General features: G+C 34.1%; 1 long non-coding RNA gene across 3 annotated transcripts; it reads right to left on the minus strand.

Annotated features, from left to right (window-relative positions):
• Positions 1-7696: 7696 nt before the first annotated feature.
• Positions 7697-16070, minus strand: LOC140016789 (uncharacterized). Of its 3 annotated transcripts, none has more exons than XR_011823019.1 (4): positions 15650-16070; positions 11840-12042; positions 9730-9847; positions 7697-9639 (listed from the first exon to the last, which is right to left on the minus strand). It is a non-coding gene; the product is annotated as an uncharacterized lncRNA (long non-coding RNA). The 3 variants fall into 3 exon arrangements; XR_011823018.1 differs by having other exon boundaries at positions 7697-9614; positions 11852-12042; positions 15650-16068; XR_011823017.1 differs by having other exon boundaries at positions 11852-12042; positions 15650-16068.
• Between the last annotated feature and the right edge of the window lie 1492 nt (positions 16071-17562).

Here is a 17562-nt window from a genome sequence, read left to right on the forward strand (position 1 = left end):
TCACGACATGCTTCCCCGAGTTACTCCTTTGTAAGTAAGTACTCGATTTGAGGACAAATTGTCTTTCAAAAGGAGGAAAATGATGAGAACATGAAGATCTGGATCCCCTTCAAGTCCAAAAAAATTCATTTTACAAGTTTTCACATTCTAATGATGGTTGATGGTGCAATCAGGCTCAAGAATCATTGAAGATCCGAATGCCATGATTATTTCTCGTTATTGTTTATTTAATTAAGTTTTCAGTAGTAATTGTTAGTTAATTAGAGTTAGTCTTAAGTTATTTTTGAGTTGTTAATAAAGGGAATAAAGGCTAAGGTCATGTTGACCTTGGTTAAGCCAATTTGAGTTAGTTAATTTCCTATTCTAGTCGAGTTAGAATTTTAGGAAAGTAGTTAATTGTTTTCAAATTTGTTTAGGAAGTTGTGTCAAGTTTAGAAACCAAGTCAAACAAGGAAACTTGTATTGGTTCCAACTTAAATTAGGTTTTTGAATCTTGTAAGCTATAAATAGCCTACCTTATGCAATTTTTCAGGAGTTAGACAATTATAAGATGAATAAAAATTGTGAGTTTTTCCCTTTCTTGTTCCTTTGGAGCATCCCTTGATACAAAGTGAGTTGTGTCTTCTTTGTTCAAATTTGGCTTATCAATTCAAGACCACATTGAATTGTGATGTCATTCTACCATCGCATCTTGGTTCGCTTTCTTGTTAAGTTGTGGGTTAAGATTAAGTTCAAGGTTCGCAACTTCGCAGGTTAGAGGGGTTGAGGTTGTTCCATCTTTGTATCCATAACTTGGTTTATATAGATCCTTCCGCTGCATGTGCAATTCGTTTCTTCGAGACTGAGAGTTTGGAGAATCAAGTTCGCATCATCTACAAATTAAATAATCTTTGTAGTTTACAAATTTATATACTTGTCATGGTTGATTTTAATATATTTCGTGACAATTAGTCAAAAAGTTAATTTTTGCGAGAATTTTCTCTTTTCTGGAAATTTAATGCAAAATATTTTAAAAAGAAAAATGATGAACCTAATTTAATAAAATAAAAAACTAACTATCATTTTGTGAACTTAATAAAATAAAATAAAGAAAATTAAAAAATTTTGGTGTCTACACTCGAGTATGTCTCTTTGCTGCGTCCCAGATTTCTTTCTTGTCGCACCCCATTTTTTTTTGAAAAATAAAATTACGTGTTTATAAAATAAAATTTTAATTAATTTTGAGTGAAAATGAGTTTTTGATTTATAGAGAATAAATAAAGAGAAAGGGCCTAAAATGGGACTTAAAGTACGACGATTTTGGTTCAAAATAATAGTTTAAAAAGGATTTTAAAGAAAAAATAGGAGTCGCCACTTAGTATTGAGTTAAGGTGTACCAAGTCACCTAAAATGAATAAAAAGTAGAGAAAAACCCTTTTTAAACGACTCTAAGTCTTCAAAAATCAAGAGAAAAAGACTCGGGAGTCTTAGTTGAAAAAAGGGATGGCAAGGATAAAATTAGAAGCACCCTTTCAACCTAACCAAAGTTAGTTACGTGATTTAGTTGAAAAATTTTCTTAATTTAACCTAAAAACTTATAACACTTGGATGTTACTATATGAATGGAAACCTAGACCTAATGGTTATCGGAAGGGTCAATATGTCTCTTCGAATTTCAGTTGGTGCAAATCGCATTAATTGCGATGCCTAAAAGTGATTCTTTGAAGAGGTTACGAATATGCAACAATAAGACTTGGAAAAAATAGAAAAATTATAATATACAAATATACGTGACCTAAAAGAGAGGAATGCAATATAACGAGTACGAGGGCTAAAATTCACTACTCAATTTTCCCTTTTATAGAGGGAATACGAGCGTGCTAAGGCTAAGAAGTCATACTCATCCATATCCCATATTTAAAGGGTACTCCCTAACCTAATCAAGCAAATGCACTAACCTATTTCTAATTTTTCTTACATGAAATGCAATTCTAAATGTCATGTTTCACACGTAGGGATAAGGGGTATACATATAGAGGAAATATCATGCAAAAATGACAAGGATCTTAAAAAGTAGAAAATATGCATGAAATGTAGTGATTTGTCATACAAACATGATCTAGCGCGTGGACGGTCTCTAAGGATCTAGCGTTGGACTAACCCATGTCTATAAGTTCTCACTAGCGTTGGACTAATGGAAAATTGGAACAAAGGGCCACAACTAGCGTTGGACTAGTGTGGTAATGTCATGCATTTTATTATAATCAAATAAATCATATAAACATAGTAAAAGCAAGAAAACACATAAAAGCACATAACACGTAAGCATGATATCTAGATGCAAAAACCCTAAGAAAACGAGTAAACACGTAAACACACAAGCATGCAAGTACACAAAGCAAATAAGAGCAAATAGAGACCTAACTATTACATTTGGGAGCCTTAACTATAATCTAAGGGGGGGAAAAAGTAAAATAATAAAATAACTATCTAAGTATTACATATTCTATCTAAATACATGTCTTGAACCCCCTAACTATTACAATTTGGCATTTAATTGCCTCTCAAATAATCAAAAAGTAAATTAAACTAAAATAAATATACAAAATTAAAAACAAATAAAGTGAATAAATAAATAAATGAAATAAAATAAAAAAACATTCAAAAAAACATGCAATTTCACATATAAAATCACATAGGAGCACATAGGATTTTAAATAATAAAAGAAAATACCTCCCCTTGAAGTAGTAGCTAGTTGGGTTTGGATTTACCCTATTTAAAGCTCCAAAAATCAACAAAGTAGTCAATGTACCAATTTAATTAACAAATGAAAGCAATAATATGTAAAGAAATGTAAATGATCATGAAATTGAACAATAAAAGCATTTAAATGAAAGTAAACAACCTATATTCAAGAATTTAAGAACAAGCAGGGACCTAATTGAGACATTGAAAAAGTTTTGGGAGTCAAATAAAAGCTCTAAAAAAAACTAATTAAGCTCTAATTATCTCCAGAAAATGAACTTGTCTAAAGCATGACTAAAATATAAGAAAACGATTGAATTTTCAAAAAGGGTAAAATTAATTATTTTTTCGTATTTCTTGGGCCATAATAGTATTATTTATGTGGGGGTCAAAACACAATTTTTGGAAATATTTCATGCAAGCTTCGAAGAAGCTTTCTTCTTCTCTGCAATTCTGAGTTCTCAAATGCAGTCTCTTTTTTATCTAAGCACAACTAACATCTCAACCAAACACAATTTGAACCAAAGCAATAAGATCACCAAATATCCTTCTCACTTTTCAACATAAAACTCTTAGATTTAAACATAAAAATTCAGAAGAAAAGAGCATGCAAATCTGGAAAATTTCTGCAACTTTCTGTAGTACTGCTACGAACAACAACGTAGCATTTTTGTAACAACAATCTCAAACAAAAAATCAACCTCAAGTTCCCATTAAAAGCCATAAGCTTGTCATCAAGATAGCATATTAAGCATACAAAGGGGAAAGGAAATCTAGAATGGGAAAAGCTTACAAGTTCCAAGTTCATTCACAGGTTTCTGGGTTTGCTATAGCAGTCCATTGAACCAGCCAACAATTTACACGCATATCACACCATGAAAAGGTAAAGCAATCAAGTCCAAATCTATTCAAAACTCCTAGCAAAATCATCCAAGAATATTAACAAAACTCTACAACTTCAAATTGAAGACAACAGCTTTTTGAACAAACCAATGAACAGGAGGAAAGGAAATGAAGGCAACGTGAGAGCTGGTTTCTTTCTTCCGCAACTTCATGGGTTATTCAACTTAGGTATCCTACGCGGTCTCAAACCAGAACCAACAAACTCATCAACCAAGATCCATTAGAAACTTCAACACACTTTGATGAACACCATTGCCATTGAAAATCCATACAAAGAAAAATCATGCGGGAAGCGCAGGGAAAGGAAAACGCAGTTGGCTTCTGATGAAACCAATAGTGGTTTCATCAGGAGCAAAAAAAAAGTTTCCAACCACATCATCCAAACCATCAAACATCGAACCATTTCCAATCCTTGTGGGTAAGCTTAAGCCATCAAAGGCCAATTTTTTTTTTGAAGTGACAGGGCTCACAAAAGGAATAACTAACAGACCCATATACGACCGAAGAAAAATCACGCGATGGCTCAATAAAATCTCGTAAAAAGTGTTAAATTAGCAAACGTGAAAGGTAGGCATTACCTGCTTGCAGTTGGGGATTGAATCAACGTGAGGAAAATGAGGAGCTCGCGCCTGGAGTGTTGGACACGAAGCAGAAAATTTTCTTTCCCAGCTCCGCAAGTCTGGTGAAGGCAGCAAGTTGAGGTCTCAATTTGAGGATGTTGAAGCGGTTTTCTCCAAAGTTTTCCAACACCGATCTTGCTTCTCAACCTTCACAGATTTCCCAGAAAGTGATAATTGCGCTGGGAAAGCCTACAGAGATCAAAAGACGGCCACCCAACCCCCCCAACAGCCAACCCTGGCTCAGACTTTATCAAAAATTTCTCTGCGTTTTTTCTTTCTTCTTTTCTCTCTTTTGTATTTCTTTTTCCTTTCGTTTCTCTTTCTGTTTTCCTTTCTCCTTCTCCCCAGGTTCTCCCTCTCCCCTGTTTCCTCCTTTTTCCCTTCTTTCTTCTCTTTTCTTCCTCTCTTTTTTCCATCCCAGAAACCCTTTTTCCTTCCTTTCTTTCTTGCTTTCCCCCTGAAGCTCTTTCGTTTATCTCTACTTTCTTGCTCTCCGCAGTCTACGCCTCCTCCTCCCTTGTTTTTCCTTTTTTCTTCCTCTTTCCCTCCTTTCTTTCTCCCTGTTTCTCCTACCCCCGAAACTCTCCTCAGCCCCAAAACCTCTTTTTTTCCTTTTCTCCTGCTTTCTTCCAGATTTTTCCTCCTTTCTTGTTTCCAAATTTTTCCCAAGCTCTACACCTGTCTTGGCCACCAATCCTTTTGCATGTGTTGTGCAAGATGATAAAAACACATGGTCAATGCTCACCTAATCCACCTAGCCAATTTGCATGCCTTTCACCTATTTTTATTTTTGTTCTTATTTTGTTTTTTAAAACAAATTTAGGGTAAACAAAATTTCAAATTTGTAATTGAGGTTGCCTTGCAAAAATTTCATTTTATTTGGAAGAAATTGAATTTGAAAAGATTAAAAATAAATTTTTGTGAGAATTTTCTTTTTTTTTTCGAAAATTTAATGCAAAAAATGCTTGTTTTGTTGATCATTTTTAAAAGAAGATGAACCTAATTCAAAAAAATAGCTAACTATCATTTTCCGAACTTTAAAAAAATAAAAATTAAATTAAGTAAAATTAAAATTTTGGTGTCTAAACCAGACTTGTTATGAAAGAAATCACTTGCATAAGAAATTATGAAATAAAACACAAGTTCCTAAATCACCCAACCACTAAAAACCTAACTCCAATAAAACTAATAAATAAATACTTCTAGACTTGATTTAGTTTGCCAACAATGATGTTTTATCCGGAACATCCAGTGCTTGTCCTCATGTTGCAGGTGTAGTTGCTTATGTGATATCATTCCATCGTAGTTGGTCTTCTTCAGCAATCAAATCTGCTTTGATGACTACATGTAAAATCTTTACCTCCATAGAAAATTTAAACTTTTTAACTATTGTAGACTAATTGTATTAATTTTTCTTCTATTTCTTGTAATGTTTACCAAGACCTTTTGTCATGAATCCGGTTGATGCATGTAGTGTCTCACAATAGGACAAGGGACCTGGATGGTTGCTAGGCCAACCGAGTAGGAACTTTTGATGATACAGATAAGGTGGACTAATATCGACACACAAAATGAAGCCATATCACCAAGTAAAAAAAAAAAAGGGAAGATTACGACGTCATTTAAAATAGTGGAATACAAAAAAAAATGAGAAATTCTAAACAAATACCAAATGCCATTTGCTACAAGTCCCAAACGTTTTTTCATAGTAAACATTGATCCCGCCCATAGAAGAGCCTGTTGTCACCAAATAAGAATAAAATTCTTTTTGTGAATGGAGACCAATATTATGCAAAACCTTTTTGAAAAACCTTTATCTTGGAATCATGTGTATCTCTCTTGCGGTTGAACTCACTCCAAGCAAAAGTGGGTAAATAGCAAAGGGACACGAGATCAGCAGAAGGAAAAACGTTGCTTATCATATGTTTGAGCGGATATCGACAAATCGAAGAGGGAACCAACTATGAAATCACAACGAGAGAGCAGTGAAAGTGGTGCACCAGTTGAAATTGCAGGCAAATACTGTATAGTCCAAGGGTCTATAGTTACCAAAGGTAGGAATCTTGGTTTGCCGTATTTTATCCTAACACTAAGTTTTAGGGTTTAGAGAAACAAATAAACTCGGGTTTAGGATTTACAAAAAAATATAATACAGGTTGAGGGTCTAAGGAAACAAATTAGTTATGATAGATGGTTATATCATTTGTACCAATTGCTATTTACCTTATACAGATTAGTTATTATGGTTTACAAAAGAGTTCTAATAAATTATTAATACAGTTTACACATTAGTTATTATGGTTTACAAATTATTATTGTTGTTAATTAGTTATTATGATTTGAGGCTTTGTAGCGTCAACAAAGATTTCAACTCAAGATGAGGGTATAGAAAAATTGAATAGTTGTGATAAATTGTTATATTGTTTGTACCAATTGCTATTTACCTTGTACACATAGTTATTATGATTTACAAATCAGTTCTAATAGAATTATGGTTTACACATTGGTAATCACAATTTACAAATTGTTATTGCTATTAATTAGTTATATGGTTTTGGGTTAAGACTTTAGAAAATCAAATTTGGCATGTTAGATAGTTATGTTGTTTGTATCAATTGCTATTTTCCTAGTACATATTAGTTATTATGGTTTACAAATCCAAAGTATGGCAAATAAATAAAACGTTGTTTACCTTGTGTACACTGTACAAGATAAAGAACAAACTCTAAGTGTGGTTATTCAGTTGGTGATTTTCGAGCCACCTGGGAGTTCCTTTCGTTAGGGAACCTTTGGAGGTCCAATGTGTATGCTCCTATTCTTCTAATTTACATTTCCATTTTTGCCTTTGGATAAATATACTACTCAATTTAGTATATAAAGTATAGGTTTTGTTGAGTTTTAATTTTTATAGACTTTATATGAGCTCTAATTTTAGTTCAATTGACCAGCAACTCGGTCCTCTTATACTTATATTATAAAATTTATTTGAGCTCTAATTTGATATGCTTACAAGGTATTTAATTTGATTAGTGAAATCATCAAGTAACCTGCTATTGTTTGTTTTGAAGGTTTTTGAAAACATTACTTTTTGAAGTTTTTATTCTCGGCTTGTTTAATTTGTGATTGCATACCACAGTCATCTTTTATATGATATGTTTGATGTCTTTTGTAATTATATTTTTATCATGTCACTTATTTTTATAATGGCAGATTGAGAATACAATTTTAAAATGTATAAATATTTTTAGAAAAAAGAAATTTATTTGTAGCAAATATAATGGATTAGTTTGTGTTTTACCATCACAACTTGTACATTGGTGTGTGTTTTATTTGTAGCAAATATAATGGATTCGTTCTTATGGCTCAGTTTGAAATATTACATTACGGGACGTCAAGGAACCAAGAAACTAAATCGTACAGAAGATAAAGACAAGTAGGTGGAGGTACATTGTGACAACAATCCAGTAATGTGATTTTTCAGAGAGTGTATTGTCTAATATTTGGGGCTTTAAATTGGGTTAAAATCTCATGATTTATCAAATGTTTATGTGACGGGTCTAATCACATTAAATCATGCTAGGATTGACTTCACAGGAAACAAAAAGCAATAGGAAAGGCATTAACAATAAAGGTAAACATTGTTGTTAAAAACGCATGAAACAAACTGAGACATTGTTGCTAGAAACATATGAGACAAACTGAGTGATGAGGAAAAAGTGGTATGGAAGAATGATGCCTCCAAGAATATGGAACAATATAAGGAACAGATGAAAATCTACAACGAGTCAATAGCGAATAGGGGAGAAGCCATTCAGAGTGATGTAGGGAAACAAGTAAGGATGTAGCACCGAACTTTATTTTGGATAAATTAAATCTTTTAGAAGTTTCAAAGGGCAAGTGCAATTATTTGGCTGTTTTTTTGTTATTTTACCCACATTGTTATTTTTTTTGTGGGCATACATGTTTATGTACACACTTGCAAAATTCTTAAAGTTTATGTCTCATATTGATGGAGCAAAAATAGCTGCAATAAAAGAAAGATGTTTTGGTGAATTACTGGAGATCCAATGCCACACACCAAAAGACATATGTACATGGTTGGTGGATAATTTCAACTCAACTCACTCATATATACAACTTGAGGGTGGGCTTGTGCTACTTGTAATATCAGAGGATGTAGCAAAGGCTCTTGAAATTCCCGAGGAGGGGCCAATGCTGGTTGAAGATGCTAGAGATGGTAAAGTTGAGAGCGAGCCACATTATTCTAAGAAAAAGAAATACAAGCAGCATGGTGTAGTAGATAAACTGATATCCATGGACGTCGGGAATGAATTCAAGATGCTTTTTGTTGTTTCTGCTTGTGGGTGCTTGTTTACTCCAACAATACGAGCTGAAATCAAAGCCAATTTATGGGAGTGTTTACAATCCACTTTGGAAGCAGCCAAATTTAATTGGGCTGAGTTCATTAGAGATGATTTATGCAACAAATTGTTGAATATGCACAGCAATATCCACAAAAATGTTAGAGGTTGCATCTTATTTCTATTGGTAAGCTAAGAAATCTCGATTGTTAGATGATCTCAGCATATGTTTAAGTAGGTACCTACATGCAAAAATAACAAAATGCCTCTTGAATTCATCCCCGATGTTCATGTATATTAGCTCCTCTACTATCTAATGTTAGTTGTACTTCTTCTTTCTAGAATATTGTGGGTCGCTCTCAGCTCCACCATCTCTTGCTTCTTTCATCAATACTGGCCCCTCGTCGAGAATTCCAAAATCCTCTGCTATATATTCCAATGTTACAAGTAGCACATGCCTATTCTCCAGTTATATATATGAGTGAGTTGGGTTGAAATTATTCACCAACGATGTGCATATGTCCTTCAAAAGGGTATCGCATTGGATCTCCAATAATCCATTGAAACCTATTTCTTGGATCACAGCTTTTTCACCTCATCAATATGAGATACAAACTTAAAGAGTTTAGCGTTTGTGCACCTAAAGGTGTAAGTGTGCAAACAAAAAAAAAATTAACAATGTGAGAAAAAAATAATGCACAACAACCAAACAATTGCACCAGCGCTTTGAAACTTATGAAAATTTTGATTCATCAAACATAAAGTCTGGTGCTACATCCTTACTTGTCTTCCTGCATCACTCTCTGTGGCTTCTCCCTATTGGCTATCGACTCCTTGTAGACCTTCATTTGTTCCTTATATTGCTTCATATTCTTGGAGGCATCATTCTTCCTTACCACCTTCTCCTTATCACTTAGTTTTTTTAACGTTTTTCTAGCAACTATATTCACCTCCCTCGTTGTTAATGCCTTTTCTATTGCTTTTTGCTTCCTTGCAAAAACAATCCTGGCATAATTTAATGTGATTAGACCTGCCACATATACATTTGATGAATCATGATATTTTACCTAATTCAAAACCTCAAACATAATCAATAGACCTTTTGAAAAGGCACATATACCTATGGGCAAAGAAATCAATTGGTGGCTTAATTGGCTTTACTGGATTACTGTCAGAGTATTCCTGCAGCTGCTTGCCTTTATCTTCTTTAGGATTCAGCTTCTTGGTTCTCCAATATCCTGTGATGTAATGTTTCAAACTATATCATAGGAACGAAATCATTATATTTGTAACAAATGAAATGCAAACTAATGTACAAGTTGAGATACTAAAACACAAACTAATCCATTATATTTGCTACAAATAAATTCTGTTTTCCTTAAAAATATTTATACATTTCACAATTGTATTCTCAATCTACCATTATAAAAATAAATGACATGATAAAAATATAACTATAAAAGAAATTAAACATATCCTTCAGAAACTGACTGTGGTATGCAATCACAAATTAAAGAAGCCAAGAATAAAAAAATCCAAAAATAATAGCTTAAAAACCTTCCATACAAACAATGGCAGGTCACCCAATGATTTGACTAATCAAATTAAATACCTTGCAAGCATGAGAAATTAGAGCTCAAATAAAGTTAGTAATACAAGTGTAAGAGGACCAAATTGCTACAAAAATCAGAGGTCAACAAATTAACACACCACAAGTACAATTTGTAGTTAAATTCACTTAACTGTAACATGGTCAGTTGAATTCACTTAAGATAATCCAGCATGAACTAATTAATATTTTCCATTCCTGAATCCTCATAAGTATCGGTTTTGGCATGATCACATCATTATGATGAATGACCATAGGAAACATAAAAACACATAGGACTGTTCACATCATTAGACTAAGGCAGTTTTAGTCTTTCCTCCTCTTTTTTGCAGGATCTATCTAATTCAAATTCCAAAAGATTGCAAGCCCATAATGGGAGAGTTGGAGAGAGATATGCAAAAAGTTTTGTCTGAATAACTTAATCAACTGCACATCAATGGTCTTCTGGGGATGAAAATGATCTGAATTCCCATACTTTATATAGTAAATTGAGTAGTATATTAATCCAAAGACAAAAATCGAAATGCAAATTTGAAGAATAAGAGCATGCACATCAGACCTCTTAAAGTTCCCTAACAAAGGAACTCCTAGGTACCTAAAAAGCCACAGCTAAATGACTATGCTTTGGGTTTGTTCTTTACCTTGTACAATGTGCACAAAGTACAGAATAGCGTGTACAAACACAGTGACAATTTGTAAACTATAATAAATAATATGTACAAGATAAATAGCAATTGATACAAACAATATAACAATATGCCACAGCTAATTAGTTTTCCTAAACCCTCGTTCCAAATGTATCTTTGTTGAGACTGCAAAACCCTAAACCATAATAACTAATTAATAGCAGTAACAATTTGTAAACCATGATAACCAATATGTAAATCAAAATAACAATCTCTTAGAACTAATTTGTAAATGTTAGGATTCAAGCGTGGAACACATGACTATTGAGATATCAAGTATACAATAATTTAATGACAAACAAATTATAAACATGAAAGATAAACGGCATATAATATTTAATTTGGTTCGGCTCAACCATTGAGTGTACGTCTATGGAAGAAAATCTGTTCTTTATTATGAGAGAAAAAATCCTACACAAGAATACAACTTAAATCCAAACACAACCCTTAAATACCAACTCTCATCTCCCAAGAACCCTCTCTTACATCCCGTGTATAAGGCTACATGTTATCCTTGTGTGCTCTTGTATATCTCTTGTGTGTCCATTGTATGTTTCTTTGTAGTATGCCAACCCACTTATTTATAGATAATATATTATTTGATCAAAAAACCAAATAATAACAGGAAATTAGTGCTAATTCTTAGAGTTGTATAGAATAAGAAATAATTTCTAAATTCTAAACAAAATGAGAAATTTCTTGGTTGCTATTTCAAGTAATTAAAACCAATTAGAAAACTAGTTACTTTCACATAAATTAAGAAACCTGCCTAAAAGAAATTAAATTAATTTCTTAACAAATCTCTATTTTCGCGAATATTTTTTTAGCAATCATTTGCTTTCAACTACCAAATAATATGATACCGAACTATACATTCGAATCAATATAGTCATGACATTAATTGATTCAATTGACAAATAAACATGTGTAGTTACCCCGAATCTAACCTCCAATTGACTTGTAAGAAAGTGTTTCAATTCATCATCTCCCTTTGCAAGATTTTTTCTCACCACCACTTGCAATTTGGGATTTCCTTTTATGAGTTCTAACCATAGACGCGATCAAGTGATAAAATCACCATACTTCTTCCCATTGCCTTTATCTTCTTTAGGATTCAGCTTCTTGGTTCCCCAATATCCTGTGACGTAATGTTCCAAACTATATCATAGGAACGAAATCATTATATTTGTAACAAATAAAATGCAAACTAATGCACAAGTTGAGATACTAACACACAAACTAATCCATTATATATGCTACAAATAAATTCTTTTTTTCCTAAAAATATTTATACATTTCACAATTGTATTCTCAATCTACCATTGTAAAAATAAATGACATGATAAAAATATAACTATAAAAGAAATTGAACATATCCTTCAGAAACTGACTGTGGTATGCAATCACACAGTAAAGAAGCCAGAAATAAAAAATCCAAAAATAATAGCTTAAAAAATGTTCAGTACAAACAATGGCAGGTCACCCAATGATTTGACTAATCAAATTAAATACCTTGCAAGCATGAGAAATTAGAGCTCAAATAAAGTTAGTAATACAAGTGTAAGAGGACCAAATTGCTGGTCAATAGAATTGAAATTAGAGATCAGATAAAGTCTACAAAAATCAGAGGTCAACAAATTAACACAAACACAAGTACAATTTGTAGTTAAATTGACTTAACTGTAACATGGTCAGTTGAATTCACTAAAGATAATCCAGCATGAACGAATTAATATTTTCCATTCCTGAATCCTCATAAGTATCGGTTTTGGCATGATCACATCATTCTGATGAATGATCATAGAAAACATAAAAACACATAGGACTGATCACATCATTAGACTAAGGTAGTTTTAGTCTTTCCTCCTCTTTTTTGTAGGATCTATCTAATTCAAATTCCAAAAGATTACAAGCCCATAATGGGAGAGTTGGAGAGAGACATGCAAAAGGATTTCTTCTCACTACCACTTGCAATTTGGGATTCCCTTTTATGAGTTCTAACCATTGAGGCGACCAAGTGATAAAATCACCATAGTTCTTCCCATTCTCAGAACTGTCTCACCATGTGTGGTTTCCAAGACTCCACCCGCAATGTAAAACTTGTAGCCATCAGATTTTTCTGGCATTTGAAAATTAGATTCTTTTATTTTCTTTAGGACACATGCCACACCACCTAAAGAATATAATTTGAATATAAAAATCATCTGGGATGAAGTATCAACCATTGGAGTTGTGAGAAAGTTTCCACCGATTCACATCCAAAATTTGAATTCCACCTTTTCCTTGACCCTTGAACCACCTGTCTAGATTCATCATCAAGTATCTCCATGCTTTTCAACTTTCCATCTTTCACCTTCAATGTTTTTTACGAAACTCTTGAAACAAGAATATCACCTATTAAATTGTTTAATTGGTTATAGCCACCAACTCACTTGATCTCAATAGTTAACCAGGATCCAACTATGAACCCCGCTCTGATATCAGTTTGTTGGGATTCAAATGCTTGTGAGCAACCCAGTTTTGCAACCAAACTCTGATACTACTTGTTAGGATCTAAACGCGAAACACATGACTATTGAGATATTAAGTATACATCAATTAATGACAAACAAGTCACAAGCATGAAAGATAAATGACAAATAATATTTAACGTGGTTTGCCTCAACCATTGAGTCTACGTCCACGGAGAGAAAATTCATTCTTTATGATGAAAGAAAAAATTCTGTATAAGAATAGAACTTGAATCCAAATACAACCATTGTATACCATCTCTCATCTCTCAAAAACCCTCTTTTACAATCCATGTATAAAACTACATGTCGCTCTTGTGTGCTCTTGTGTGTCCCTTATATATCTTTTTGTAATATATCAACTTACCTAATTATAGAAAACATTGGGCTTGTTTGGAAGTTAGGTTTTTAGGCAAGTTTTTTACCTACTAGTTTCTTAACAACTTTTGCTACAGGATCCCAAAAACTTCTCAAAATTTTTTACTTACACACTTCAAAATATCCAAAACATATAAAAAAACATTTCCCTTCACTTTTTTTCTTCTTCCTCCCCCATCCCAACCCACTACCACCTCCATCGCCGACCACCACGTTCGGCGCCGTTTCCCCTTTTTTTTTTGGCCTTTCTTCCTCTCCCCACCATCTTCCCCTGTCATCCCCTCCCTTTACCCAGTTTGTATGACCCCTTTTTTTTAAAAAAAAAAAAAAAATTCCCTTCCCCCACTCCTCCCCCATCACCCTTCCATCTCGGCTGGGACAAATTCGCGGACAACTGAACGGAGCACCATTGCTGTAGCTGCAACTGAGCCAACTGTGGACAAAATGGTCTGCCAGGCCATGGCTAAATTGAAGCTGGATGATTCTGGCATTTTCTTGGAATGGCATGGGAAGTAACTTAGGATCTGAAAATGGGTTTTTGAAATTGGAGATTTCTTATGTTTCAGAAAAATTGGGATTGAAGAAAGTCGGTTGAAAATTGGTAGTGGTAGTAGGTATACAAAAAAAAGTGTCGAGGGAAGGGGTATTTGTAGCAGGTAAGTTTGAACATCTAGAGCTAGGAAAGGTGTCATGGAAGTCTCGTTTGGCCTGTGGAAACCAGCGTTGACTTTGAAATCATCTTTCCCAACTGCTGGAGGAGCAAGTGGTGGTGCAAGAGGTGGGCCTGGTGGTGGAGTTGGGGGTGGAGCAGGCGGGAGAGTAGGAGGGGCTGGTGGAGGCATTGGTGGTGGTGCCAGAGGTGGAGCAGGTGGAGGCGTGGGAGGAGGGGCTGGAGGAGGCCTTTGCGAAGGTGCTGGAGGTGGGGCCGGTGGCGGAGTAGGGGGTGGAGCAAGCTGCGTTGCTGCTGGGAGGCGGAGGTAATGGGGAAGGGGAGAAGAAGAAGAAGAAGAGAGGAAAGAAAAGAAAAAGGAAAGAAAGAAAATGAAAAAGAAAGAGAAAGAGAAAAAAAAAGAAAAGGAAAAAAAAAGTTTTTCATTTTACAAAAAAGTTTCTACAAAAAAATTTTTTATCTTACAAAAACTTCTACTTACAAAAACTTCTACAAAATTTTTTCAAAAACTTTTACGGTGCACTACAGTAAAGTTTTAGACAAACTCTCAAAAAACTCAGGTTCCAAACAGGCCAATTATTTGGCCAAAAAGCCAAATAACAACAGGAAATCAATGCTAATTCCTTGACTTGTACAGAATAGGAAATAATTTCTAAATTCTAAACAAAATAGGATATTCCTTAGTTGCTACTTTAAGTAACTAAAACCAATTAGGAAACTAGTTACTTCCATATAAATTAAGAAATCTGTCTAAAAAAAATTAAATCAATTTTCTAATAGTAAACCATAATAACTGTTGTGTATAAAGGTAAATAGCAATTGATACAAACAACATAACAATCTGTCACAGCAAATTAGTTTTCCTAAACCCTCAAACTGAGTGTATCTTTGTTGAGGCTGCAAAACCCCAAACCATAATAACTAATTAATAACAATAACAATTTATAAACCATAATAATCAATATGTAAACCATAATAACAAGTTGTCAGAACTAATTTGTACTAAATTGTACAAGGTAAATAGCAATTGGTACAAATGACAAAACAATCTATCAGAGCTAATTTGTCAGCCTAAACCCTCAATCTGTACTGTATTTGTTTTCGTAAATCCTAAACCTGAATATATTTGTTTCCCTAAACCGTAAACATCAGTGTTAGGATAAAAGAGGGAAAACCAAGATTCTTACCTTTGGAAACCGTAGACCCTTGGATTATACAGTATTGACCTGCAATTTCAATTAGTGCACCACTTTTGCCACTCTCCCGTTGTGATTTCACAATTGGCTCCCTCTGTGATTTACGGATATCCGCTCAAACATATGATTTGCACCACTTTTCCTTCTGCCAATCTCAGCCGGAGTGAGTTCAATTGAAAGAGGGAAACACACAACTCCATGGTAAAGGTTTTTCAAAAAAGGATTTTCATAATATTGATGGTCGAAGAGAATTTTAATTTTATTTGGTGATAACAGTTGGTTCTTCTTTGGTCGGGATTAATTTTTACTGTAGAAAAGGCTTTGGGACCTTCAGCAAACAGTGTTTGGTTTTTGTTTAAAATTTCTCGTCTAATATTTTAAACCATGACGTAATTTTCCATTCTCATCACTTGGTGTGGTTCCTTGATTTTGTATGTTAATGTTGGCCCAACTTATTTGTACCGTCAAAAGTTCGTGGACCGTTCTGGCCCATGTCCATCTTTTCAGAGATAACGTGTCCAGCATCAGCGTCAGGCTTTTTTCTCTATCCATTTAAAACTTCGAAGTCGCCTTTCCTCTCGATTCAAACGAAGCCAAGTTGGAAGTTGGGACGGACTGCTTCTCCAATTGCATTGGACCCAAGGTTGAAGAATATAAGTTGGGTAAGTTCTTGCTATGTCCCCCTTCTGAAATCTTAATTTCCCAACGTAGATCCATTGGATTTTGATGAAATGATAGTGATGATAGAATTTCCATATTTCTCTGCAAGATCAGTGGGATTTTCAAGCTTTATGCAGAAAAGAAACTGTGGGTTGATTCGATTGAAGAATATAAGTTGGGCTGCCCTGAGTTCTTGAAAAGCTATACAAACAATATCAGAGTGCAAATTTAACTGATTTTCTGGTGTATTTATATGTTTCATCTAGTGCTATATGTTCTTCCTTTTTTTCTGGTTTTTTTTTTTTTTTTTGTGGAAAGCAATTAATGGGTGCTCTGAGTTTTTGAGACGAAAAAAAGATGAGATTTCAGCTCTAGTGTGTCATTTAATTCTGCGGGATTATTGCTTCTTGTGCTTCAGGGTATTTTTATACAGTACATTAGGAAGCTTATTCAGAAAACGAATCAAAGTTACGTTTTTGATTTGTTGTGGAGCAGCTGGATAATAGATGATAAATGGTGGAGGACCTTGTCATTTTCTCATGGTATAGATGAAAAAGATGCACATAAACAGATTGATAATTTGAAAGTGGAACTGAAACTTTTAACCAACTTTACTGATTTACATAGAATTTTGACCTATTCCGATGACAAGTGGGTGTTGGTCAGTTGGGATCTCTATTCTTGAACCTTGAAGAGGGACTTTCATGTTGGTTTTGAGAAAGATATGCATTAGGGGGATGTATGGTTATATCCTGCAACTCCTAAGTTTCAATCAAAGATTGCATCCTTGAGGCAGCGAATTGAAGCAGAAAATGATTCTACTTCATTGAACAACTATTCATTTGATCCCAGCCTCTGCTGAGGGATTATGATCTTTGGAAGCAATTTATTTCCTCTCTTGGGTGAAAGTTTGCGGGATCTTTACAACGGGAAAGATGAGTTGCTTCAGCCTCATAGGGTTACAGCTGCGTACCATGCTAGAGATGCTAGAATCCTTGAGGTGCTTTATCTTCTATGTTGAAGGTAATTACCTATTCAGATATCTCTCAACTCATGAGCTATTCTTGTCTGCTCAGTGCATGTATCTTACTTGTGGTGGCTTGAGAGAATGAAAGAAAGCATGACCTAGTAATTAGTTTTTTATGCCTTTTGGATCTTCTAAAGATGTTGAAGTCAAGTACACCACAATTAATAGAAGAGTATCCCAAACTATTCAAGATGTCATTGTCCTTACCGACTGCAAC

This window comes from Coffea arabica, chromosome 11c (genome assembly GCF_036785885.1).
Source record: "Coffea arabica cultivar ET-39 chromosome 11c, Coffea Arabica ET-39 HiFi, whole genome shotgun sequence".
Taxonomy (NCBI): Eukaryota; Viridiplantae; Streptophyta; class Magnoliopsida; order Gentianales; family Rubiaceae; genus Coffea; species Coffea arabica.